Genomic DNA, 10,832 nt, shown 5'->3' on the forward strand with positions numbered 1-10,832 from the left:
CAGGCAGTCCTCCTGGCTGGTCGCTTGCGAGAGGCCATTATTCTCTCTAGCGCGACTCTGTAACAAAAAAGACACTTACCTGAGGTCTCGTCTTTATGCTGCAGCTGGAGAGCCTGGCTCCAGCTGCTGCCGCTGTTGCACTGCTGACGTAATGCCGCGCCTGCGCGCTGGGTGGGTTCTTCACGTAGTCACTCACGTGACTCCGAAGTAAAATCAGAGAATTATGTATTTGGCAGAATGCAGGTGAAGGAAGATAAATAAAGGCAGTTTGAGAATAAAAAAACAAGTAGACTGTGCATGTGACAATAATAAACTATGTTAAATTAAAAAAATAAATAAATAAATACTCAGTAGTTCAATTACCCTCTGTGAGAAGAGAAAACGTGAATTAACATTACAGATAGATAATCTTGCATCAAAACTGACCAGCCCTGACGCAACTGATTATCTGAAATTGTTGAATTCAATATTGAGCCCTAAAGGTTACAATGTGTTCAGTTCAAAGATGGTACAGAGTTCCTCAAGATTATTCTGAGCATCAAGCTCAGCACTGTGTAGGAGACCAAACACAGAGCAACACCATTTTCTGAGTGGGGGTCAGGTTGAGAGTTAAAGAGACAGATGACTGGAAGCTTAGAATCATCCTTGATGACTGAACAGGGGGTTGATGTGCAGGTTTGTAAATTGTCCCTTGTGTGTAGGATAGTTAGTGCACTGGTGATTGCTGGTCGGCATAGACTTGGTGCGTCAAAATGCCTGTTTCTGCGCTGAATCTTTAAACAAAGATAAACCAAACTAAACATTGTGGCCCAACCCTACCTGCCTCCACCCCTCCCATACTCCCTCCCCACCTTCCGCCACCCCAACCAATTGAGGGAAACGCACCCTATTTGGTGGCTCGCTATTTACCACCTTAAAGATTCATACCTTCCACAATCAACATAGTCCTTGGCTGCATTGTATACCATCTATAAAAATTCACTCAGGTTACTTTAAAAACATGTCTCAATCTTGGAAGCAGGGAGCATTGCCAATGGAAGAATACTTATCACCATTGAAGCTCACGAAATTACATTGTTAGTCACCCTAGCTAGAGGAACCTTGGATTGTTGGGGACTGGTGCTTGAGGTTTGCTAGAAACATTTGAAATTTTGAGAATCATATAGTGCAGAAAGCCAAGTAACTTCTGCAGCAGTTCCATGGATCACTGAAGGCAAGCTTTAACTCGCATTAAAAAAATATTTTCCCAAGCATGTTTATCCTAAAATATACATTACCATCCAATTTGAATTAGTCAAATGTTCTGAATTGTATCCCATTTACCTTCCTTGAACTCAATAACCAAACAAACCATAAGGGCGTTGCCACTGCCTATTCCACATGTTGCCTGGAGACTAAAGAAGTCAACCTACTCTGGGAAATAAAAAGTGAAATGCAACATGTTTATTGCCAATGAGTTGATATTAAAGAGTATAAATGAGAGTGATTGCAGTAAACTCATAGATTGCCATAATTTGGGATGAAACAGTGCCTGAATCACATATCACCCATTGCAACTCAACCGCAGTGTTGAAGCACCTTCACCAAAATTATTGTTGCCATTCACAAAACTGACTAATCACCACCTTCTCAAGGGCAGATAGGAATGGACAATAAATGCTGGCCTTGCCAATGATACCTAGATCCTGAAAGTTAATTAAAAAAACAGTCTAAATAGCTATATCCTCCATCACCATTACCCAATGTCTACATAATGAATTAGGGCAGCACAGTTGTGCAGTTGGGAGAGCTGCTGTACCTCAGCATCAGACACCTGGGTTCGATCCTGACCCTGGGTGCTGTCTGTGCGGAGTTTGCATGTTCTCCCTGTGACTACGTGTGTTTCCCCCGGGTGCTCCGGTTTCCTTCCACATCCCAAAGACATGCAGGTTTGTAGGTTAAATTGCCCCTAGTGTGTAGGAAGTGAATGAGAAAGTGGGATAAACAGAGTGACCAGCAGTGACTACTGGTGAGACTGCCAGTGACTAGCGGAGATCCGCACGGGTCGGTGCTGGGGCCTCTATTCTTCACGTTGTATATTCATGATTTGGATGAGGGGATTGAAGGCTTTTTGGCCAAGTTTTCGGATGATACAAAAATAGGCGGAGGGGCAGGTAGTGCAGAGATAGCAGGGATTCTGCAGAAGGACTTGGACAGGTTGGGAGAGTGGCAGAGAAGAGGCAGATAGAATATATCGTAAAGTGTGGAGTCATGCATCTTGGTACTAAGAATAAAGGCATAGACTATTTTCTAAATGGGGAGAGAATCCAGAAATCAGAGTTGCAAAGGGACTTGGGAGTGCTGGTGCAGGATTCCCAAAAAGATAATATGCAAATCAAATCATTTGTAAAGAAACAAATGCAATGCTAGCATTTATTTCAAGAGGGTGAGAATACAAAAACAGGGATGTAATGCTGAGCCTCTATAAGGCACTGGTCAGGCCGCATTCGGATTATTGTGAGCAATTTTGGGCACCATATCTGAGGAAGGATGTGCTGGCCCTGATGAGGGTCCAGAGATGGTTTACAAGAATGTTCCCAGGAATATGATGACATATGATGAGCGTTTGATGGCAGTGGGCCTGCACTCACATGAGTTTAGAAGAATGAGAAGGGCCTTCATTGAAAAGTACTGAATAGTGAAAGGCATGGATAGAGTGGATGTGAAGAGGATGTTTCCACATAGGAGTCTAGGACTAGAGGTCATAGCCTCATAATTAAAGGATGTTCCTTTAGGAAAATGAGAAGTAATTTATTTAGTCAGAGGGTGGTGAATCTGTAAAATTCTTTGCCACAGAAGCTGTGGAGGCCGTCAATTAATATTTTTAAAGCAGAAAGATAGATTCTTGATTAGTACGGGTGTCAGGGGTTATGGGGAGAAGGCAGGAGACTGGGGTTAGGAGAGATAAATTAACCATGATTGAATGGCGTAGACAGACATGATGGGCTGAATGGCCTAGTTTTGCTCCTATCACTTATAACCTTATGATAACAGAACTAGTGTGCACCGGTCAGTGTGGGCCTGTTTCCATGCCGTATCTTTCAATAAATTAATTATTTAACAGATACACTGAAATAGATTGGAACTGAAATAGACTGGAACTATGTAAGCATTATTTTTATTGACTATAGCCCAGCTTTTAATACGATCATCCCTGACATACTAGTCAACAAGCTGTAGACTTCAATAGTCAATAGTCAATAGTCTATTTAATTGTCCCCCCTCTCATCTACGCCTGGATAAAGGACTTCCTCACTAACCGCCCACAAATAGTCAAAATGGGCCCCCACTTCTCCTCCATCCTCACTCTCAGCACTGGTTCTCCACAGGGCTGTGTGCTGAGTCCACTGCTCTATGCTCTGTACACTTACGACTGCAATCCCATCCACTCCACAAACTCCATTATTAAATTTGCGGATGACACCAGAGTGGTCGGACTCATATCAGGAGGAGATGAGGCAGCGTACAGAGAAAAGGTCCTGAAGCTGTCAGAGTGGTGTTCTGCGAACAACCTGGCACTTAATATCAGCAAAACAAAGGAAATGGTCATCGACTACAGAAGGCACAGAGCGGACCATGCCCCGCTCTTCATCAACGGGGACTGTGTCGAGAGGGTTTCCACCTTCAAATTCCTGGGAACGCACATCGCGGAGGACCTCTCCTGGTCTGCCGTGGTTCAGCGGTGGTAAAAAAAGACCCAGCAGTGATTGCACTTCCTGAGAGTGCTAAAGGGCCTGTCCCACTGCACGAGGTAATTCAAGAGCATTCCCGAGTTAAAAAAAAAAATCAAACTCGTGGTATACACAAAAACAAACGTACAAAATTCTTAAGGGGTTGGACAGGCTAGATGCAGGAAGATTGTTCCAGATGTTGGGGAAGTCCAGAACAAGGGGTCACAGTTTAAGGATAAGAGGGAAATCTTTTAGGACCGAGATGAGAAAAACATTTTTCATACAGAGAGTGGTTAATCTCTGGAATTCTCTGCCACAGAAGGTAGTTGAGGCCAGTTCATTGGCTATGTTTAAGAGACAGTTAGATGTGGCCCTTGTGGCTAAAGGGATCAGGGAGTATAGAGAGAAGGCAGGTACAGGATACTGAGTTGGATGATCAGCCATGATCATATTGAATGGCGGTGCAGGCTTGAAGGGCCAAATGGCCTACTCCTGCACCTATTTTCTATGTTTCTATGTCTATGCCGGCTGCTCAGCAGCGGAAAGGAGAGCACTGCAGAGAGTGATCAAACTGCCCAGAAAATCATCGGCTGCCCTCTGCCTTCCCTGGAAGACATCTCCAGCTCTCGGTGCCTCTGTGGAGCCAGGAAAATAAACAAAGACCCGTCCCATCCTGGACAGTTCCTGTTCAAGCTCCTGTCCTCTGGTGGGAGGTACATGTGCATCAAAAGCCGGACAAACAGACTCAAGAACAGTTTCTTTCCCTGGGCCATCAACACTCTAAATTCCTCAAATATCCACACGACATGAGAGATGCTGTCATCCATCCCAGTAGAAAACAGACCACAGCTAATATTTCTTATTTTTTTAATTCTTTAAATGAATTTATTAAATTTTAAAGTGTAATATTCTCCTAGTGCAATGTTTTACCTAGGTGTGATAAATATAATTTATCTACTATTTTATTCTACTATTTTAAATAACGTATTGTATGTATTGGATGTGACTTTGTATTGTTTGGACTTGTTTTGGTTGCACAGATCAGGAGTAGCTCTCCTAATTTCATTGTATTTATAAGTACAATTACAATAAAGGCTTAATATTATTATTATTATTATTATTATTATTATTATTATTATTATTATTATTATTATTATTATTATTATTATTATTATTATTATAGTTAATTCATATACAGGTGCACAACCTTTTATCCGAAGATCCAAATAACGAAAAGCTCCGAATAGCGGACATTTTTTCAGTCCTTGAAGAAAGGTCCTTGAAGACGTTCACCGAGGGCGGCCTGCAGAGGTGACAGCGGAACCTCCGGTCGGTCCTCGAAGAAAGGGGAACTAAATCCCCATTCATAAAAGAGGTGAGGGTATATCGCGCGGGAGGGTTAATAATTGACAATCTGCTGCTGCCTGCCCGCTGAGTTAAAAAGTTCCCACGGTAGACTCACGATACACAGTTTTAACGGGCAGGCAGCAGCAGATTGTCGCTCCCTTCAGTTTCACCCCACGTACACCCCTCTGCTTCCCGGCCATGTGTGTGACCCCTTCCCTCCCCTCTCCAGTTCCCCGCCCATTGCACCGGCGCGGGGGCTTTGCACTGTTTTCACGTCGGCGATGCCAGCCAGCAGGTCAGTGCCAGTCACCGGAGACGTCAGGACCAACGGGACACCGACCCCCAGGCCCAGTGCAAGCACGGAGATCCCAGAGACCCACAGCCAGCAGCAGCCCAGCCCTGTTCCAACTCCAGAGGAACACGCATCCCGTAGGGACAGAAGTTGATGGTGTGCAAGGTACGTCTTGTTCTTGGGGTTGCAGATGAGGGGGCGCAGCTCGGGCTGTTATGTCTCCGGCCACCCCCTGGACAGGAGCTGAGACTGCGAACTGTACCGCCCTTGCAGGTGAGCAGGAAAGTGGGGTTGTTTTCAGTTGCAGAGGGAGGGGGCAAGGGCGGTACAGTTCCCAGTCTCAGCTCCTGTCCAGGGGGGTGACCGGAGACGTCAGGACCACCAGAAGCCGCTCCCCGATGGGCCGCTACGGCGACAAGTGGCATTTCGCCCACAGCCCGAGTTGCGCCCCCTCATCGGGACACCGACCCCCAGGCCCACTGCAAGCACGGAGATCCCAGATCAGCAACTCCAGCCCAGCCGCACTCCAACTCCTGAGTAGGGGCAGAAGCTGATGGTGTGCAAGGTACGTCTTGTTCTTGGGGTGGTGCCGCTCGGGCTGTGGGCGAACTGCCACTTGTCGCCATAGCGGCCCATCGGGGAGCGATTCCTCTGGAGTTGGAGGGACAGGGAGACACAGCGGCTTTTGAGAATGGTGGGCAATCACTTCCAAAGTTCTGCCCACACAGTCAGTACACTTCTCCTATACTTGTCTCCCGCACTAAGATTATCTCGCAGAGAATGATCCCAGCGTAACCCTCCCTATTCTCTCCTATTCTGCAAGAAAAAACTCCATTGAAGACTCAAACTCGCGATCGAGTAACTGCCGGGATCGAGGCGCAAATTCGCGACCTTGCGGATATGAGCCGAGCACTCTACCACTGAGCCAGCCGTTAAAATCTACGCTAAAAATCTTCCAATCCGAAAGCCGAAAAATTCCGAATTACGAAAAGTGTCTGGTCCCAAGGCTTTCGGATAAAAGGTTGTGCACCTGTAGCAGCACTTCCCAACCACGTGACTACCTGTGAAACTTTAATGGGAATACTAAATAATCCTATTATACACCATCCTGACTTCATTATTTATCACTGTCGTAAAACACTTGAGACAGAATGCTAGAACCTCTACTTTATTACAGGGGAACCTATATTAATAGACTCTGAGTTGGAACAAGCTCACCACTATCCTGGAATAGAAATAGGCAATGCATAGTAAATGCTATTCAAGAAAACCTTGGGTTGTTTTCATTCAAGTGGCCAGACAATTCCTCACTTTTATTTTTTTAAAGGTTCCTGTAAATGGCCGGTTGTGTAACACTGTGTTGAGCAACATATGATGCTGATGGTGTGATGTTACTTTTTTTTTTATTGTTGGAGCATTTTATGTTAAGAGCATTTTGTTTTTAATGAAGCACCATTGTATCTTGGCTGAAGTGACATCCAGGTGAACATTTTACTTCGGAGTCAAGTGAGTGACTATGTGAAGACCCCGCCAGCCCGCATGCGCTACATCGCGTCTCACACAGTGCAACAGCGACGGGCGGGAGAACGAGCTCTCCTGCAACAGAGTTTAAAACGGGACCTCCAGATAAGTAAAACTTATTCTGAGGTCGTATTTGAAAAACCCTTGTTGTAATTTATCGTTATAGAAAACATGAACAAGGGAAGGCAAACGAAGAAGGTCGCACCCCGTCCGACTGTGATGGCACAGGAGGGTTCCAGCAGTGGGAGGCGACCGGCGGCACTTGGTCCGCACTCGCTGCGGTCCACAGTCACCGACGAAACTGTACAACACCGCAAGCTGCACAGCTCGAACAACCGCAGCAGGTTGGAGGCAAGGCTAAACAGAAGTCGGTCCGGCCGGTTTACTCCGATGAGTCTGGCACGGAAGACTCACCACCAGAAAGCGGCAGAGGTGACCGTTTGGCCCACATGGAGAGGCTAATGGAGCAAATGCTCCAGCGCGACTTGCTCCGGGAGATGGGGCAAGCCCGCCAAGGGAGTGCAAGCACACCCGCCACAGTGCAATACCCAGCACTGACCATCGCATCTCCCTCAGCAGAGGGGAGCGTTCGTGACCAGGACTGGGCTGGTCAAGAACAGGGGTCGTTGGCTGAAGACAACAGCAGTATGCTGGGGGTGCAGGAACAGGAAGAGCTGTTGGGAGTGGTAAACCGCTACACTGTAACACCGCGAGCGGGACAGCCGTTGCAGCCTAAACTGGCGGCTAGCATTGACTACCTGTCCTTTAACCCACTCCAAGAACAGGTAGTCAATGAGGCGATGGAATTATACACGCCACCAGAAAATTGTATATCGCTCAATGTACCGGCCGTCAATAGCCAAATCTGGGGGTACATTGGGCTGGGTATCCGAACCCAAGAATTAAAACTGCAAAAAATTCTGACGCTCCTGACATCAGCCATAACCTCATACGCTCGTTCCGTGGACGGTGTCGATATGACAAATAACCAACAAGACACACTGGCTCTGCTGTGTAACACACAGTATGAAATCAATAACCTCCGGAAAGAAGCCATAAGACCTGCCCTCAACCCCAAATTTGCAGGGTTGTGCAAAACGCCGACCTCACAACCACAAATCCTGCTATTTGGCAAATACCTGCCAAAGCAGGTAAAAGATCTGAACGAGGAGTCTAAAACACTCGGACTCTTGAGGGCAGGCCCCGGAACGAGCAAGGCCATGCAACCCAGACGGCAGCACCCCTACCCATCCACCAGTAGGCGTCTACAACACGGTACTGGTGAAAGCATAGGGTCCGCCTATCATCGCCAGAAGTCTTTTTTAGGACAGGGCCCAGAGCGGACCCGATGAAAGATGTGCCACCCCCACACAGCACCACCTCGAGAGATGAAGAGCCGGAAGCCCAAGAAATGAACAATGGAGGTAGGTGGGTCTGGTTCCTTCCAGAACATAAAAGGTGCAGGGCCTTTACTAACTGTTTTTGGAAGCATGGAGGGCTACCACTCTCGACAATTATATACTATTCAAGGATACAAAATTGAATTCATTCAAAAAAGTATGTCGCCAGTTCAGCATGCACCCCACAGGGAGTTTACCCTCTCACAAAAGAAAAATGCAAGAGACAGGCAGAACTTGTGAGACTACATATAAAGGGAATCATAGAGAAATCGGAACATGACCCTTTGGAATTTGTATCAAATATCTTTACTAAAACCAAAAGAGATGGTGGATGTCGCATTATCATTGACTTAACGACATTGAATACTTTTGACACGTATATACATTTCAAAATGGAAACATTTGTTACTGCCACAAAATTGATTTCCAGAGGATACATCATGGCATGCATCGATTTAAAAGATGCATACTATTCAGTACCCATTCATAAGGATCATCGTAGATACCTAAAGTTTAACGGGATGGGGCAACAATGGCAGTATAAAGCGTTGCCTAATGGCCTAACATCCGCCCCAAGACTGTTTACCAAGATATTAAAACCGGTCCTGGCAATACTAAGAAAACAAAAACATATTGTCATGGCATATCTTGATGATATTTTGATAGTAGGTAAAACCCTGGAATTAGCTAAATCAGCAGTATTAGCCACCAAACATTTATTTGAAACTCTGGGATTTGTCATACATCAAGTTAAATCTAAGTTAACGCCATCCACAACTATAGACTATCAGGGATTCACAATTAACTCAGTCCACATGTCTGCAACACTTCCGAAAGAAAAAGCAGCAGAATTGGCACAAGCCTGCAACAAATTAATGATCACCAATCAACCAACCATTCGACAAGTGGCAAGAGTAATTGGGAAATTAGTAGCAGCATTTCCAGCTACCCAGCTTGGACCTTTGCATTACCAAAACTTACAAAGAGCAAAGGTGCAAGCGCTAAAACAACATGCAGGTCATTTTGACCGAACCATGAAATTACCAGCTAAAGCAATATCAGAATTACAATGGTGGAAAGTGAACATTTGGCATAGTTCCAGCCCCATCGTTATCAATAATCCACCATTCATGATACAAACAGATGCTAGTGCTCAAGGCTGGGGAGCAACTAACACTATATCTAGTACGGGTGGTAGATGGAGTATACAAGAATCATCACTACTACAGACACTGGGTATAAACTATTTGGAAATGTTGGGTGCATTTTATGGGCTAAAAGCTTACTGTTCAACTATGCACCATTTGCATGTCCGCTTACAAATTGACAATGCCACAATGGTAGCCTATATTAATCATACCGGCGGGATAAAATCGATATCATGTGATAATCTGGTCAACACAATCTGGCAATGGTGTGGCGACAGACATATTTGGCTATCAGCAACTTATCTACCAGGTAAGCTTAATACAGTGACAGACACCAGGTCACGCAAATTCAATGATAACACCGAATGGATGTTAAACCCCAAAATATTTGCTGAAATTACAAAGCAATATGGAACACCATGGAATATCGACCTCTTTGCATCCCGACTGAATCACCAGGTATCAACAGGTATCAACATATGTCGCTTGGGAACCAGACCCTGAGGCAGCAGCGATGGACGCATTCTCGCTGAACTGGGAAAAACTATTTTTCTATGCCTTTCCCCCCTTCTGCCTTAACAGTCGGGTACTACGCAAAATACAGATGGACTCTGCTTCAGGTATTTTGGTAGTACCCGACTGGCCTACACAGCCATGGTTCCCAGTGGTCCTTGACATGGCCACTGAACCACCCATGACCATTCCCAGGAGACCAGATCTGTTGGTCCACCCTGTCACAGGCGAGAGTCACCCATGCCATGACAGAATAAATCTGTTGGGTTGCAGAATTTAAAAAGACCGTTATTGGACCTGGGACTGTCAAACAGGACCGTGGACATGATGACAGCATCTCACCGACAATCCACCAAGAAACAGTACCTCTCCAGCATCAGGAAGTGGGAAGCATACTGTTCAAGAGCAGGGACAACATATAGAACAGCAACCATAACGAACGTACTGGAGTTCCTGTCCAGCCTTCACTACGATGAAGGTCTGAGTTACAGTACAATCAATTGTGCTAGGAGTGCACTGTCAGCCTATCTGTGGCAGGCACCAGGACAACAGTCCATAGGGTCACATCCGCTGGTGGCCAAATTAATGAAAGGCATCGTTAATACCAACCCCCCTAGACCAAGGTACACCCAGATCTGGGACATCAGTGTCGTCCTGACATACCTAAGGGGATGGTCATCAGCCAGATCCCTCACTCTGGAACAGCTCACCCTGAAGACGGCAATGCTGATGGCTTTAGTCTCAGCCCAAAGGGTCCAGTCCCTACACCTTCTCAAACTGGACAACATGGTCATATCAGCTGACCAAATCACTTTTACTATCTGGGAGCTGGTAAAACAGAGTAGACCGGGAACTTCAGGACTAATTATGGAATTCCGGGTGTACCCACCTGACCCCCGTT

This window comes from Leucoraja erinacea, chromosome 15, assembly GCF_028641065.1.
Source record: "Leucoraja erinacea ecotype New England chromosome 15, Leri_hhj_1, whole genome shotgun sequence".
Taxonomy (NCBI): domain Eukaryota; kingdom Metazoa; phylum Chordata; class Chondrichthyes; order Rajiformes; family Rajidae; genus Leucoraja; species Leucoraja erinaceus.